Below are 19,149 nucleotides of genomic sequence, written 5' to 3'. Positions count from 1 at the left end.
ATATTTATGTAGTGCAACATGATCATTGTCAACAAAAAGTGGGGCAAAAGTGAATATTAAAATATTTTGTATCAACAAACAAAATAAAAATTATGTATGGAAATATAGTAAAATATAATCTATAAATAGAAAATAGAACTAAAAAAAAAAAAAATATATATATATATATATATATATATATATATATATATATATATATATATATATATATATATACAGTATCTCACAGAAGTGAGTACACCCCTCACATTTTTGTAAATATTTTATTATATCTGTTCATGTGACAGCACTGAAGAAATAACACTTTGCTACAATGTAAAGTAGTGTGTACAGCTTGTATAACACTGTATTTTTGCTGTCCCTCAAAATAACTCAACACACAGCCATTAATGTCTAAACCGTTGGTCACAAAAGTCAGTACACCCCTAAGTGAAAATGTCCAAATTGGGCCCAAAGTGTCAATATTTTGTGTGGCCACATCACGGATCTGGTGGATGTTAGAGACCTTGCGCTCCACCTTCCGTTTGAGGATGCCCCACAGATGCTCAATCGGGTTTAGGTCTGGAGACATGCTTGGCCAGTCCATCACCTTTACCCTCAGCTTCTTTAGCAAGGCAGTGGTCGTCTTGGAGGTGTGTTTGGGGTCGTTATCATGTTGGAATACTGCCCTGCGCCCTCCCTTTTTTCCCTGTACATGCTTCCTTTGGGTTTTCCATTCTAAGAAAGCATGGGGTGTCTTTTCATTTCTACGCTGATGACACCCAGATCTATTTACATTTTAAGAAAAATGATCCTTCAGCACTTTGTACTTTAATAAGGTGCTTAGAAGAGGTCAAAATCTGGCTTGCTCAAAATTTTTTTTACATTAAATGAAGATAAAACAGAGGTGATTGTTTTTAGTCCTACTGATCATTCTCAGGATATCAGCCTAGATCTGGGCAGCTTATCGGCCTCCAGATCTTCTCGGTGCGAAATCTTGGTGTCCATCTCGATGAGTCATTCAAATTGGATAAACACATCTCTTCTGTAATTGGTTCCAGTTATTATCAACTACGCTTGCTGTCTAAAATCAAACACTTTTTAAATGCCACAATGTTAGAGACTGTTGTCCACGCCTTTAAGGTATTTCAAAATCACAAATCACTCGCCTACAGTTGGTTCAAAACTCTGCTGCTAGATTTATTCAAAATAGTCGCAAATATGATCACATCACCTCTATACTGAGGGCCCTCCACTGGCTGCCTATTCAATTGAGAATCGATTTTAAAATTCTCTTACTGGTGTACAAATCTTTACATAACCAAGCCCCTAGCTATCTTTCGGAGCCGTTGCATTTTTATACTCCCACTAGAAGTCTAAGATACAATGATCAGAATCTCCTTTTACTTCAACCTCTGTAGCAATGCTGGCAGCACTCATACGTCTATTTCCCAAACACAGCCTCTGGATATGATGCTGAGCACGTGCACTCAACTTCTTTGGTCGACCATGGCGAGGCCTGTTCTGAGTGGAACCTGTGCTGTTAAACCGCTGTATGGTCTTGGCCACCGTGCTGCAGCTCAGTTTCAGGGTCTTGGCAATCTTCTTATAGCCTACGCCATCTTTATGTAGAGCAACAATTATTTTTTTCAGATCCTCAGAGAGTTCTTTGCCATGAGGTTCCATGTTGAATTTCCAGTGACCAGTATGAGAGAGTGAGAGCAAAAACACACCAAATTAAACACACCTGCTCCCCATTCACACCTGAGACCTTGTAACACTAACGAGTCACATGACACCGGGTAGAGAAAATGGCTAATTGGGCCCAATTTGGACATTTTCACTTAGGGATGTACTCACTTTTGTGGCCAGTGGTTTAGACATTAATGGCTGTGTGTTGAGTTATCTTGAGGGGACAGCAAATTTACACTCTTATACAAGCTGTACACTCACTACTTTACATTGTAGCAAAGTGTCATATCTTCAGTGTTGTCACATGAAAAGATATAATAATAAAATATTTACAAAAATGTGAAGGGTGTACTCACTTTTGTGAGATACTGTGTGTGTGTGTGTGTATATATATATATACTGTGTTTATACAGTAGTCAACAAAAGTTAATCAAAATTGGAGACAAAAACGCATTTTGTTTTTAGGTTTTAGGACAACTTTGATGAAAGGTTTTGATCCACTTCAAATGTTGACTAGTGTATGTATATGTGTGTGTGTGTGTGTATATATGTGTATATATATATATATATATATATATATATATATATATATATATATATATATATATATATATATATATATATATATATATATATATATATATAATATTTGTGTGTGAGTACAAATATTCAATGTAGTCTCTCAATTAATATCAGGTTATGAACACTGCATAATAAATATCACAATTAAAAAAGCTTTAGATGTGCATGTTACTTCATGTCTTCATGATTTCATGTCAACTATCCACATAATTATGTGTTTAAATATTTATGTAATGCAATGTCAACAAAAAGTAGGCCAGAACTATATTAAAATATATTGTGCTAGTAAGTTAGTTAAGATCAGGTATGGCAATGTGAACAATATATATAGTGTATAAATACAATTTAAAAAATGAATATTAACCTATAGCTCACCAAATATTTTTTAGCTTTTTCCTGACTCATTTTTTGCAGTTCTGTCAAAGGTGATCATTTTCGAGCAAGGCATGAATGTGTGGATAATGAAAATGTGATAGATGCAGCACTTGAGTTCCCAATAATGTCCCTCGGCATGAATAAATGGTCTAATTTACTGTGAACAAAGTAAAGATGAACTCTGAAAAATCACCACATGATGAATCAGTGACACAAAGCCTGTGTCTTTTTTTAGATGTCCACAATACTGTGGTTTGTGTGTTAAATACTGAGGCTAATTTGAGAGCTATCTAGTAATGCCAGACATTTAGATTGGACCAGTTACTGAAATAATGAGAGTTAGATCGAGTTTTGGTGCACCGTTCTGCTTGCTGTCACTTATGATAGGATGAGAAGCACCCTGGTGATGGAAGTCTTGACTTGATCATGTGGGGGCCGCATGGTACAAGAAGGTGCGGATGGATGTAGTGTAGAAAATATGCTAACTAGAGTTGAGCAGGATGAAAGCATCATCATCATTGGACGTTTGTATTGTGATTTCTGTGGTATTCTATGTGTCTGTACGAGTGTTTTATTGATGTCTCTAGTAGACATAAAAGCATCTCCACAGCGCAGGGAGACATTAGGTAGCACACAGATTAATAATGTAGTGAAGAGATTCACTGGGTTATGCATAGTTACAGGAAGGAAGAGTGTGTGTGCAAAAGTGTTAATTCCTTCACATTCAATACAAGTTCTTGCTGTTGATTTACCACAGATAACTATTCATCTTTCAGTTTACAAAGAGCAAAATCCTATTTACAGTTATGTACTTGAAATGGAAGTTAACAGAGCAACAAACATTTATTTTTTACATTAATTTATTAACATATACATGTTATTTTTAAAGATATTAATAATTTTATTCAGCAAGGATTCATTAAATTGATCAAAAGTGACAGTGAAGACATTTTCATTGCTACAAAAAAATAAGTTTTAAGATAAGTTTGAACTTTTGATTGATTAAAGAATCCTGAAAAAAAAAATGGTTTCAACAAAAATACGAAGCAGCACAACTGTTTTTAACACTGATAATAAATGTTTCTTGAGCAGCATATTAGAGTGATTTCTGAAGGATGTGACAATGAAGACTGGAGTAATAAAGCTGAAAATTCAGCGTTGCCATCACAGAAATGAATTACATTAACATATATTACAGTAGAAAACTCTTATTTTAGATTGAAGTGATATTTCACAATATTACCATTTTTATTGTACGTTTGGTCAAATAAATCCAGCCTTAGTAAACAGAATTAATATAATTAATGTAATATAATATAATAATTTGTTTTAGTGCTATATAATAGTATATTTAATATTAGTTTACTCATATTTTAAGAACATTATTTTTTAGGTGCATTAATTCGATTTTATTAACTGAGGGATGAGTATCTTTTGGAATCAGCCTCAAACATCCTTCAGGAAACTTTAGTTTACATCTGTATACCATATTCTTTCTCATTTATCTTTCATTTCATTTCTATCCCTAGGAGACAGCAATTAGTGACAGTAAGAAACCAAAACATGCACAAACAAAAAAAACCTCCAGATCTGTTGTTTTGTGTTTTTACAGCTTGATAACCTCCAAATACCTTTTGCAGTCTGAAATCTGCAATGTTGGCATTGTGTGTGTGTGTGTGTGTGTGTGTGTGTGTGTGCACTGTCTAATTGGTTAGCAGTATTGATGATTTAAACGCCTCCATCTGTTTGAACACTGTAATGTGTGAGTGTGCAGGAGCACCAGGGTCATGCGAGGCCAGACACACACTTAACTGGATTTGTGCAAATGAACTTTTTTCATTTAGGTAAGGTTACACACCTCACCGAAATGTCCAAAACAACACATCATATCTAGAAACCAGAAAAACCACAGACCCTTGCTAAATTCGGATCTGCGTACTAACATGCAGTACTACTTTAAAAATGAATGCCATGTAACAATATGGTAAAAATCCTTACAATGCAGTCAGTGTTGAGAGTTATGCATTACTAAGTAATTAATTACTGTTATTTAATTACCTTTGTTATTACTCTTAATGTTTCTGTAATTGAATTACAGTTACTTCTGATGTAATTGCATTAAATATTGTATAGACTGGAACAATTCTATATAAAACAAGGATTTAACATCAAAATTTAACATCTAAAGGTAAAATGTTTGTTGTTAATGTAACTTTTTTTTTTCTCTTTAAATGAAAATATATTTTAGAGAGAGTAATTAGTACAGTAATCTAATTACACTGCTAAACTTCTAATAACTTTTCAATAACTTTTTTGCACCACAATAATCAAAGAATAATTGTGTCCGCAACAGATCTGCTATGATCATGCTCCTGGTGAGTGTGCTCGAGTATCTGTTCGGAGCAAGTGGTCTGTTTATATCCCACCCTCCCGTAGTTCCCCTGTTGTGTACTTAATTGAATATGTTTAATATTTTAGTTCAAAAGGTTCCGGTCGTCTGAAATATATTGTTATTAATGTCGCGGAAGACGGTAATTACTCCAGCAGATGTGTGCTGTGCGTGTGTGTGTGTTTGTGTATGACTTTGAAGTGGACTGTTTTAATTAATTTGCTTAATTATATTTCAAAGCTTCTAATGAAGTACAGCAGATTAGCATACACAATAAATCCATCACTGGAAGCAGTGACAGCTCCTCACACGCGCACGCACACAGTGATATTAAAGCTGGACGTCCTCTCTCATCTCTCTCTTACGACCTCCTGCATGCGCTCTGTGTAATTAGCTTTTATCTGAAAGGACACCAAGGCTTCTGCAGTCACCCGTCGCTGCCGATATTGTCGTGAAGCTCTTATGAAGATCTGCATGCCCCTCGAGACGCCCGGACGTCAGTGAGCTCCCCAGACACTGGGTGCATTTCCATTGCTCTCGATGGCAGCGGCCTGTTCTTCATTCTTGTGTTTATTTACCATCCTAAAAATATCCTAATTAAAAGAACCATAGAAGTAACTTGCTGTTAGTCAACATAAAATGAAGCAAAATGACAGGTAGATTTGAAGATTTGCTTTTTGAAGACATTTTAATGCCATGTTAATTTATTAACAAAGCTGTTACTGTTGTTATATTGAACTATAGTGATTTGAACATCACCCTCTTTATTCTGAGAACTAGCAATCAACCTGGTAAATAATCAAAAATTGGACATCATAGAGACATGGATGTGGGTGTTTTTCTCTTGGGTCAGTAAGTTGCTGCCAGAACCCCCTAGGAACTCCTCATAATCTCATAATAATGGAACCAATGGGAACACTCTAGTAACCAATCAGAACACTGTACTAACCACACAGAATACCCTAACAACCACCTAGTAACCAATCAGAGCACTGTAGTAACCGCCCAGAACCTAGAACACCCTAGCAACCACCATCTTGTAACCAATAACACTTCTATAGTAACCACTCAGAACACCCCAGTAACCACATAGTAAGCATTCAGAACCCTGTAGTAACCACTAACTGACTAGTAACCACCTACTACAACATCCTGTTAACCACCTATAACATCCTAGTAACCACTTAATAATCACTCAGTAACCCTAGAATACCCTAGCATCCACAGTGACCATTTAGCAACCACCTATTGCAACTACCTCAAAACACCATAGGAACCATTTAGTAACCCCTTATAATTCCATAAGCACCTCAGTAACCTGGTAACCAATCAGAACACCGTAGTAACCACCCAGAACACCCAAGCAACTTCATAGTAACCAATGTTGTGCAAGTTACTTCCAAACTGTAATACATTATAGATTACTTAAAGTAATTACTTGCGTTACAATATTACTGTCTCAGAATTGTAATGCGTTACATGACTTCTGTATTACTTTTGAGTTACTGTCAACAAAATAACTACAGAAGTAGAACTTAACATTCGAAAATGTCAAAATGTACTGCAGAGCATTTTACATCCAGTAGAGGACGATATGGTGTAGCATAATGACTGTGGGCTATCCAGGCATCTCGCGAATGTACAGTCTTCTGCTATCTTCACCCATTAGCCGCTTTTCCACTGGCCAGTGCGAGCCGGGGCTTACAGTGAGTCAGGCGGGGCTAATAGCCTCGGAGCTCGAGCACAAAGGCTGAAATCATGCCACGTTTCCACGGTCGGGCCAGCAGCCTCGCGGCACTCCTGTAAAACCCGCCCTAAACACGCCTTCACTGGACTACGTCACACAATACAAAGTTCCACCAGCGAGAGGGAGATGAATGAAATAAATCACTAAACAAATATATCAGATGTCGTTGTTTAGTCTTTATTTACAAACAATTAAATTTTGGGCTAAAAGTGTGTTGTAACGCAAGCGTTACTGAACATGTACCGAGTAAAATATTACTGAAAATTGATTAGTAATGCCTTACACTACTGCATTACAGCAAAAAGTAATCCGTTACTTTAATGCATTACTTTTGTAACGCGTTACTCCCAACACTGATAGTAACCATCTAGAGCACCCTAGTGTTGTTTCAACGAAGGGACTAAAAAACAACCCACAAAAACAGTGTAAAAGTAGCCCAATTCCACGGGAACCAATTGACCCTTCACAAAGAGCATGATTGACAGGCGATCTGACTAATCATAACGGCGAATCTGCCATCTTGTGTGAAAAACAATCAGACCAGAGAGTAGATTAAATTTGGTGGATTTAAACTTTAAAAAAGTTTGTGTATTGACATCTTTCCGCAGTTTAAATAAAATACTGTCTGATATTCATTCATGTTTATTTCATACTCTAAGTAAATATGAAAAGACGATCCAATACAGGCAATACAGCGATCTTTCACAAGTTAAAGAGCCACAAAATGGTATTTATTGTTTGAATTTATTAAAAAATGACTAAATTTGAAAGCTGACACTTTGTTTCATAGCATAAGTAACCTGCTGTGTCTTGTCTGTTAGTTCCTCAATGTTTCACGGTGTGAGAACTTGATGTGCTGTGTGAGAGCGGCATGGTTGTCGGACATAGCAACTGTAACTAAGGAGGGCAGGTTTTTGCGAAGGGTCAACTGCCTTGTAACACCCAGAACACCCTAGCAGCCTAGCAATCACCCAGAACACTATAGTAACTACCAAAAATCCCTAGCAACCATACTTAATGCTGAATTATTATTTATTCATTTATTTTGGTATTACAGTAGATTTTCAAATGGATGTAGAGTAACTGTGTGAGTAAATGTGGACTTTTGGCGCAACTAACAAGTTTTTTTTTTAAATTATGCAATTGTTAACTTAGTCATCTCCCATTTGTCACCTCTGAACGTTAGCTTGAAAACCACATAAATATCTGAAAAGCATTGAGAGGATTTCCTGAGACAGACAGTGTTGCTACAAATTGCAGTCTGCTTGATAAACAGCTAAACTAGCTAGCGTCTGGACTCAGTCATGAATGTTTCAAAATACACTTCATCATGTGAAGCTTTTAATTGCCATTAAGTACCAACTGACATGCTAAACACAAGCTGCTCCATGAATATTTTAGGAGAGTGTGGAGTATCTAGAGAACTGGAACGAGCTGATATGACTTTATGAAGGAGAACAGTGTGGAGAACAGCATACTTACTGAGCGCTAGTTTGTTGGATATTTGTTTTGGATGTGTGTTATACACGCAGAGCGGCACAGATACCAATGTGGACTTTCATTGATGGATCCTAGCAGCGCAGCACTGAGGACTCCTGGGAGATAAGGACGGTTGTAGATGAGTGTTGTTTGTTGTTTTGTTCCAACAACGACTCTCCACTGAATGCTAACAACAGGCCCCGCAACAGAAGATGAAACGCAAACACTCTTCTCGCTGAGGTAAATAACGCAAATCGCTGCACGGCTACTCCTGGAACTCAGACGAACAAATAACAAAAACAACAAAAAATAAGTCGTAAAGCGGTCAGATGTCCAGGGAGTTTTTTGGGTATCTATTAGTCGTGTGAAAATAAGAGAAACGGATCAAGATGCATAAACAGTTATACTGACAAACAGAAACATGCATAGATATAAAAATCAGTAGATTTAAGTGTACAATAATATCAGGTTTTGCTGTTTTTGGCAGGGCCAAGAAGTTCCCTACAAGGAAAACATGTAAAGGATTTTTACGTTGTCAAATATGATTCTGTTCGCCTATATAAAATTTGTCACAATCATGTTAGTGTCTTATTGCCAGTGTGTTGCTATGTGGTTGCTAGGGTAAACTGGTTGGTTGCTTACTGGCCCAGGTCAAAAAAGCTCAGCCTCAAGTCTCAATGATATTCTGGTCTCTCAACATCCCTCCTTCGATGAATGTCTATGCAATTTTTTGTTTATCTTATCATCCACCAGGCAAACATCATAAAAATCACTTGTAAATGTTTTACAAATCTTCCGGTTACAGGTTGTGTGTGTGTGTATATATAATTATGCACACACAACTGGAAACCATAAAACATTTTATAAAACATTTACAACTGATGAGTAGTTTACACTTTAGATTAGGGGACGCAGAAAGCTTTGCAAATTATTTATAATATGTTTATTGAGATAAAAGTACAATGTTGACATTTCAATGATTTAGAAGTAATAAATAATATATAATAATATAATATAACTTGGGCCAATAAGCAACCACCTAGTAACCACTCATAACACCTAGAAACCACCTAAAAATCGTAACCAATTATCAACCAGCCAAAATACCTAGTAACCACCTCCCAACACCTTACTAGGCAAACACATAGTAAAGACTTACAACACCATAGGCAATAATTTTTTGCCCATTTTATCATCCAACAGGTGAAAATCCCAAATCCTAAATCAGAAAGTAGCCTTAACAACATTATTTGTTACAACATCATCATGGGGGCCTGAAAACAGGTTTCAAAGTGCAAGTTCTTTTCAAAGTGGCATTGTCAACTACTGGCCTGGCTTGAATAAAACAGCATTTTTACTCTTTTTCGTGCATTCGTGTGAACAGGGATTGTTTTGGCAACATTATCATCTGTACATGAAAATGTTCAAAATTGCAAAGGAAAAACCTTTCAGTTTCTAGTTCAGTCGTTGTGTCAACATACCATAAGATTCAGGTGTTTTGAACAAAGTTGGGTTGTGTAACCGACTCCTCAGCTTAAAGGACTTCAACAGGGTGAATGGCTTAACAATTTAGCTCTGTCAAGTGTTTCACACACGTTTGTGTTTATTAGTATAGAAGTGTATCTGCACACCAGCCGATCTAAAGGTCACACGCTCATGTAGTGATGTATTATATTCCCAGCTGACTGTACTCAGTTTTTCATGTTTGTGCCTGTTATTTATACAATTGCTTGGACACAAAATATTTTTTTCTATGTAATGCCAAAACTAGAGAGAACAGTTCACTCAAAATGAACATCTGTCATCATTTACTCACTCTCATGTCCTTTTGAGAGATCCAAATTTTCAAATATATTTTTAAATATATTTCATAATGTACAAAAAAAGGCCAAAAATATATTTGCTAAAATATGATGAAAATGTATGTAAATATTTTTTTTTACCAATATATGTTTTTGGCCTTCTTTTGTATATTTCTGAAAATATAAATATATTTTAAATGTTTTTTGCCCTGTATACACAGTGTTTCAACCCAAGAAAATCCATTTACATTTTAAGGGGTCATATGATGCTTTTTTTAAAGATCATTATTTTGTGTATTTGGTGTAAGAGAATGCATGTTGACATGCTTTAATGTCCAAAAAGCACATTATTTTTCAAATACTGTACATTAATGTAGATCCTCTATGTCCCGCCTCTCTCAAATGCTTCGTTTTCTACAAAGTCCCTCCTTCCGACAAGTGCAGTCTGCTCTGATTGGCCGAACAACGCAAGTACGAGTCGGAAATGTAGCGCCCCTTTCCATAATCGCGAGCTTCAACTTTCAAAATAAAAGTAAATAAGTTAACAATGTCCTTTGTTTTACCATCAGTTCAAGCCCAAGAGGGGAACAGAGTCGCGTGACAGACACAGTGATGATGCTCGTATGTGTTTGCACACAAGCAAATAAGATGATATTAATAAGATGACTCCACTGTGAATTTTGTTATTAGTTTAAGTATTTGCTGTTGACTGTACAAATGCGGAGTTTTGCACGTTGTGTGTGTGTGTGTGAGAGAGAGAGAGAGAGAGGACATGGTGTGTGACCCTGTCCTCTCTCTCTCTCTCTCTCTCTCTCACTCACTCACTCACTCACTCACTCACTCTCTCACACACACACACATTCCTAAATGCATCTAGGTTCAGAAGGCCAAATAAAGTGCATTTGCTTTCGCATAGAAACTCACAGCGTCTCCCTGTCCCTGGCTGCATCAACACTACTGCAGTTACTGAAACCATGCCTTCTCTCTTTGCGTGAACATTTAGGCATTACGCAAATATTTCCACATCGTGACGTAGACATGTGGGGGCGTGTTTGAATGAGCCTTTTTAGGGGGGCGTGGCAGAGTTTTAACTTTGATAAAGAATATCCCTTTGGTTTTGAGACTTTAGTCTTTGCAACTTCAGGTATGTTATCTATGCACATCAGCTTGTAACACTCCAAAGAGAAAGGAAAACATGAAATCGCATCACATGACCCCTTTAAAGAAAAACTTTGTCTATAACGTGTGCAAGGAGCATGTAAAAAAAAAAAAAAAATTATACATAAAAATACAATATTACTAATTGTATGTATGTATAAAATATAGCCTACCGTAAAATTGGAAATGTATTTCTTGCCCTTGAAATAGATTTTAAAATATACTTTTGAAGGTTTTAACTAAATATATTTCATTGAGATTTACCGTTTTCAACATATATTTAAAATATATTTTGGACAGATTTTATTTATTAGATTTTCAGCAAATAAACAGCTTGAATATTTCCTGAAGGGAAGTGGAAAAGAGCAGAAGAGAAGGATCTGAGAGAGAACAGACCTCCCAAGGTGCATTATTGATCACTTCATGCAATAAAATGTTACAAAAAAAATCTCACAAAGAGGTCTGAGCCCTCTCATGATTAAAATGGATCACTTGAGGAAAGAAAAAAACTGTTGCAAATGCAATATTGCTCAGCAAAGAATATGTAAAAGACCTTTTTTATTCCGTGGTGGAAACCGTATGCTTGCGTATGATGTTCTGTCTGTTCCTCTCATCAAACTAAAATGTCAGTGTTTATCCACTGGAAATGCACCAAATTTGGATCTTACATGTCTGTTTGTTTCTCATTGACTTGAAATATAGCTATCGAAGTTTTGGAGCAAAGCTCAGAAGTTATATCGACTACATTTATGAAACTTTTATGGTGCGTTTTGTGTCTGACTGCAGACTTTTCAGTTTTGTTTTCTTTTTTGTATGGAAAGAATATTCCCCAAACATTCACCTCTTATGTCCTGCAGAAGAAAGTAAGTCATTTGGAACGACATGAAGGTGAATAAACATTGACAAACTTTTCATTTTTGGCTGAGCTATTCCTTTAACATCGATATCCCAAAGTAAACACCCTGCTTTCATTCTGCCACGTTCCAGCAGGATCCTTAACTTTTGGCTCTGTAAGGAAACCAGGCGTCTTTATCTTTAACTGGAAGATAGAATTTATGTGTTAGAGAGAGAAAGAGAGATAAAGCAAGAGAAAGAGAGAACCAGAGGATAGCTGAAGTCAAAGATGTCAATCATTCAACTGTCTGAGACTGTAGCGCCAGCTGGCGTTTGTGTCTCTCTTTCACACACACACACACACTCACACACACAGTGTCACTAGGGTTCAGTAAGCCATCTGCCAAGGCACTAGACTGATAAAGACACATCATCCAAACAAGTATTACATCTCTGGCTGGCTGTCTTGCCCGCCAGTGCACACACAACAACAAACAACTGCCATTTTTTTGTCAGCTAAACACTGATGACAGTTTATGTAAAATAAATTTGCAATGTCTCCAAATTGGAAGTAACGATTTTCTTTGTCAATGTTGCTGTACTGAATGAAAAATCGCCACACCAGCGTTGTGCGGCTTCAACAGGTTCATGTATTTGATGGACTGCTACGGCTCTCTGGCCTGCTTTTCTGCAGATAAACGACATTACGCAAGACTAATGATGGACAAAAATGTCCTTTTTTTGCAATGCAAACTATGTGTTTATTTACTGCTGTGAAGTCCACTAAAAGCAAAATCATTAAACGAGAGCAAATCTCTAGTTGCCATTTTAAAGGCAGATGTGCAGCTTAATGCAGCTCTTGATTTTGTTGAATCCTCTTTGACCGTGCGCAGTGCTATGCAGTCCACGCTGGCACGGTTCCTAATTGGCTGCGGATTTACCTGACGAACTGAGAAATTTCACAGCATGTGGGTACCTGCTTGAAGAATGAGACGTTGAGGTGTTTCCTGAGGCAGCGTTCTGTCTGTGCTGGGCTTTTTTGTGACTCTTGGTGGTACAAAGGAGACTGAGCTTATCAAATATTTATTCTTATGGAATGGAACAACTAAAGTGATAAACGTATCTAATGTTTTAGTCAGTTCACTTAGTAAACAGTGGTACTTTTTGTTTTATTTCATGCACAAAAGCCCAGGTGAGTTTTAATCACTGCACCAATCCCAAATAAGGGGACAAAAAACTCAATAACCTGCTGATTAGCTCATTTGGGCTGATTTGCTGATATCACAACAAGATTCCTTTTGGATTTCAGTTAGGGTGACCATACGTGCCATTTTTCCTGGATGCGTCCTGGCCAGGATTTCTATATTGCCTAAAATATCTAGGTTTTGGCTTTGTTTGCGTGTGCAGACGGATCTGTGTATGACATCAAAGTACCATACAGATGGTTCCTTACTTTGTCAAACACTGATCGTCTGAGCCGCGCCGCTTTAAGTCAAACACACCTAATATACGCGTAAATGCATCACTTTGACCATAGATCCCACCTTCTCACACACACCACGATTGGTGCATTATGTACAATGCCTGCATGTTATTGCTCAAACTGCTTTTCGATCATTATCTTCCGCAAGCATGAAAACAGGAAAACAAAGCCAAAACAAATCCTGGCAAGGACGTATCTGGGAAAAATCACTTGCATGCATCATCATACCATTCACAGTTGAATTGAGAATGCAATTTCAATTCCAAACCAATACCTTAATTTGAATTGAATTTTTTTAAAAAAGTTGAAAAGGCTTTGATGTTTGAAGGTTTATAGGCCGAATGGATGGATGGATGGATGGATGGATGGATATGTAATGTTTCAATCAATAAACTTATCAGTCTCGCCTAATACATCTCACTGGCACTGTTCACTACCAGCTCTTCCTATAAGAAAGAAAATCACAGATCTAATATCTTTTCTCAGAAAGCAGTGAGACAGCAGCAACATAATTTCAGATGGGATTAGTTTCTTAATGACATTTGAGCTACAATTCACAGGTTTTAATAAGGTGGAATTGTCTGTTGTCTGGATGAGTGCATCACAACATCGCCCGAAATGATCAAGACTAATGTGAATAATGATGTATATTGATGGGACTGAATTGTCTCAATTGACATAATTATCTAAAGTGGACACTCTCCTTTGATGGAATATGTTGGATGTAATGCAAACAGTACTTGAACCATTACTTTGCAAAAATGTCTAAAGCCATAATGAAGTTTCACCATGCAGCGTGACAAGAAATTTAGTTTTAGTTAATGTATTCGACAAAGGTCAATGTAATTCAGGGGAAGCACGTTGTGAAAATAAATAATATACCACAATCACGGATATTTCTATCCGGGTGGGATGAGAGGATGGCAGAGTTAATTTGCTCAGTAATATTTACAGAGGTTTAAAATCATAATGTAGAACCGCAAAACAAACATTTACCTAATTTACATTTGGCTGACTTGCATTTTGTATGTGTTTCAAACCACCTTGTCTACAAGAAATGCATCTTAGAGAGCACTGGGCTTTTCATGACCTGAACAGCAAGCGAGATTTCAACGTAAATTCAAACTTTTCCAAAACCAAACTCTTAATTCTTTGAAATCCACGTATAGTTCCACAATCTGACCCTGATTCGGTAAAAACTAAAAGGAAAAATCATAGTCCGTCCTTCTCACAAGGTTCACAAATGCTTTAATTACCAGCTGGCAGGAGCGCTAAAGCTCTTCTCAACCCAAAATGTTACGCTTAATACAGAAGTTAATGCTCGCACCAGAGGCAGAAGAGCACATCACACCAAATGCACTGGATTTCAAACTCCAAAAACACTGATTAGCTCATCGTCCCTGTACGACCTCAGTCCCGGAGTACTGTGGATGCAATATGGAGATACTTTCCCAGAAGATTTCTCCTAAAACCAGGAGAAATCATAGGGTGAGGCAGCATTTCATTTTCAACTCAAGACTGCAAAAAGCCTCATAGATCATCCGAGGACAGCAGAATTATTGAACACAGTGAATTTAGGTGAAAAGTAAAAGTCACAGAGGGATATTTCACGAACATTTTTAAAGCAGGAATGATCTGATACCTGGAGGGACTCATTTTGAGCAAAGTAAACATAAGTGTCTTCTTCAAAAGACATTATTTGAAGTTTAATGTAATGGTTGGATGGAAATATGGATCATCTGAGGACACCAGAATTATTGAACACTGTGAATTGAAGAGAACAGTAATAGTCACTTTAAAATGAGTCTTAGGTTTTTTTTTCTAATGACTAATTTCTAGAGCAGTGTAATAGTAACATCATTTAGAAGTGTCTTCAGAAGACATGATTAGAAGTGTAATGTGTTTTAGTTGCTCCTTGCATTTTAAAATACATGCATTGTGTACTGTCAGCAACTTCTCCTGGTAATTGCCATGATTAATGTGATTTTTAAAGTTGCTTTGCTAAGAAAAGCGTCAGCTAGAAACAAATGATCATGTAAATTGAAACACTTGACTTTGACTTAAACTTAAAGATATAGTTATTTCAAGATTGACCCCCTAGAGGCAGCATTTCTTAAGTAATATGTATCTTTAAAAGTTAAATTGCATGATTTGCACAACACATTACATAGATCATTTGAGCTTGGTAGAGATTTGAACAAATTTGTTAAAAAAAAACGGTAAAATAGTTCTATTATGCACCATTTTCAATGCAAATTACAAAGCAAAATGTACTGAATGTATAATAAATATAATTGCATAACATGCACAACACAATGCATGGATTGTGCCTGGAAGTGATTTTAACAAATTTGAGAAAAAAAAACAGCAAGCCAAATAAGGACTTTTGACCTTAAGCTCTGTCATGCACCATTTTCAATGCAACTTACTAAACAAACCAGTAACCAGTTGTAGTAATTTGATTACATTTTGGGGAAAAAAACAGCCACTTTTGACTAACGGTATGACAATCCATGGATGATTTGTGCTTGAACAGATTTGTAAAAGTATCAGGTCAGTCGTATGAAATCAAATAGCCCCAAGCATCACGATTTATGAAAACCAACCACCATATGCATAGTGCAGAAACAAGCACTACCAGAGAAATCAATAAGCAAGTTAATCCGTTTTGGACCTGTTAGAAACAACAAAACAGATTTTCAAAAAGATTTGAATCACAGATGCACTGACTACATTTTTGTCACGTAAAAAGGCAAGCGTTTAATCCACTAAATAACATTAAATGACTCACGTTTGCTGAACAATTACTGTTGTTCACAGTACTTAGCATGCCAGCGATCTTGAATGCTTTATTCAGTGGATCATTGAATTTGTGGATATTTTTTTAAATGTCTTTTAAAAGCTTTTTTTGCTCTCTTTTTCTGGGAACAATCTTGACAAAGCTGAGGCTACCAGCTATGTCCCCTGTAGCTTTCATTTTAGTTAGGATACTGTCAGTTCTGAGCGTATATTTCAGGTTTGTCGTCACTTTGTGACAAGCGCATCGCTGCATAATGTTTTATAAGCCTCAGTGGTGTGGATTTGTTGTTCACAAATCAAAATCCAGACTTGTAATTTGATACGTGACTCAAATTCCTGAGTCTTTTCTATTTCAGATTTGACTTGCAAAACAAGCACTTGATGCCTGATAGGACGATGCTTTACTCATCCCTGAAGGGCAATTCAGGCATTTTTCTTCAACGTTTCTGCATTCAGGTTTACAGAATTGTAAACAATCGCATTTTGTTACCTTTGCACAAATGCATAAAGATTATGGATTGCAGGGATTTTTGAGCGAGGATGCGTAACGATGACACATGGTCTGCTCTGGGAGACACAGATGACCTGTCAGTCATCACAGACGGGCTCTGTGTGCGTTTAGACAGACTTGGCTCTTTCCATCTATTACTCTGAACATTTAGCCAAGCCTGGATCAGCTCATCCATTACCGATCACTGTGGGTAGACATATCCGTCTCACTCCATCTTCTGTAGACACACAAGCTCTGGTTCACACATCAGAAAGCCATGCATTTCATTGTGCGCATACACATGGGACTGTAGCAGTCATATTTGTTCAACCCCCTTTTGCAAGATTTTTATATCAGTGCATGCAAAAAATGACCAAAAAAAACTATGGAATTAACATTTTTGGACTTATATGGTAGCATCATTTGACGCATGCAAAAAAGTATCAAGGTGTAAAATTTCATACTTTTGTATGCACACTTTCAAGACCAAATATAGGTACAGTATATGATTGCAAATGCTTTCAGCTGTTTAATTTCATGCACTGGTGCATTTTTAAATGTGTCAGATCACAATTCATAATGCAATACATTGCGAAAATAATGATATAGCAGACATTAGTGTAAGTGATCATCTTCTATGGTCAGTTTTCAGCCATTTAAGTCATGAAATCTTGCAGCTTTAGAGTAATTAGTCACATGGCATTTACAGCTCGGGTACTCAAGCATAATAACATGTCAGTGTGATATCATTTACATCTTTAATGCATGTTACCAATCTTATTCTCACCAACAGACTTAGTTCTCATACAGAACACCTATTTTTCATGATGCAATCAATTTCTGCTAAAGTCAAGTGCTGCCACATATATTCTTATATTCCGCTTCACCTAAAACGGAAGCTCAAATAACACACACACTACCTTTTTTTTAAAGAAACTAATACTTTTATTCAGCAAGGATGCATTAAATTCAAAAGATTTTTTATTTAAACTAAATTCTGTTCTTTTGAACTTTCAGTTCAAATTCATTTATCAGTTTCAACAAAAAGAATGATCAAAAATGTTTCTTGAGCAGCAAATCATATTAGAATGATTTCTGAAGGATCATGAGACACTGAAGACGAGTAATGATGCTGAAGATTCAGCTTTACATCACTGGAATAAATTACATTTAAGATATATTCACATAGAACACAGTTATTTTAAATTGTAGTAATATTTCACAATATTACTGTTTTTATTGTATTTTTTATCAAATAAATGTAGCATTTAAGACTTCTTTCAAAACCGTACCAAAAAGGCAAAAGTAAACTGGGTTGCACAGATGTGGTGACATTAACAGAAGACGTCAATAAACGTGTGTGTATATTTTTCTGTTATCATCATACAGAAAATAATTGACCTAACCTTTAGTTTGCCAAAAAAAAATAAAAAATCTTGAATTTACAGAAATGCACATTTGCACCTGAAATAATTTAAACATTTATTTATTTTTTACAGTGTTTACAATGTATAGCCACAAGATTTTCTGTTAACCGATATTGTGAATGATTTATTGGTGCATGTTACTTCAAATTCAGAAAACATCTGTGCTTGTAATCTGTTATTCGCTCTTCCACTGAAACAATGGCTTGCAATTGCCAGTTCACTCGTGCAATGCTTTAGTCGAGCGTTCATATGTTTCTGTCCTTACAGACGAACGCATACGTGACAAAGACCCCCAAACGTGTCAGATCGACGAAAGAAAGAAACTCTAAATATACTTTCTCGTAGGCTGCGCATATAAATACACATCACGTTGAGAGCCTTCCCTCTGAATTATGCACGCTTTTAAAGTGAGTCCTACTGCTCTCATTTGAATGATAGATGTTAAATTTCGTGCACGTCGAAAATAGATTTCCGAAACGGAGCTGGTGGATGGAGGAGGGTGCGCTCTTTCAGAAATCATTTCCAAAAGAGCGGGCGAGTCCTTTCTTACTCACTCCATCTCGCTCGCTCTGTGATCTGCGCTATATTTAGCTCGCAGAAGTCTATTTTTGTCCTCACGTGCCAGACAGACTCCCCTCACGCACTGGGTGCTCTCGTGCAAATTCTCCCCCGTTCTTTCTTCCTCCCTCCTTCCCTATTTTTCAGCTTCTAGTTTGCTCCATCTCTCTCTGATTCGAGCGTTTTGCCTCTCCCTTTTCATATTCTACCAGCCCCTCTCTCTCTCTCTCTCTGTCGCGTGCCAGTTGTCAGGTGTCCAGCTTTCTGCAGAGAGAGGAGCAAACATGAGGAGAATATAAACAAGACCCGACTAATGAGCCAAAGCCAGGGAGAGAGAGAGAGAGAGAGAGAAAGA

The sequence above is a fragment of the Barbus barbus genome, assembly GCF_936440315.1.
Source record: "Barbus barbus genome assembly, chromosome: 34".
Lineage (NCBI taxonomy): Eukaryota > Metazoa > Chordata > Actinopteri > Cypriniformes > Cyprinidae > Barbus > Barbus barbus.
The sequence above is the reverse complement of the archived record's forward strand: the minus strand, read 5'-3'. Positions refer to the sequence as shown.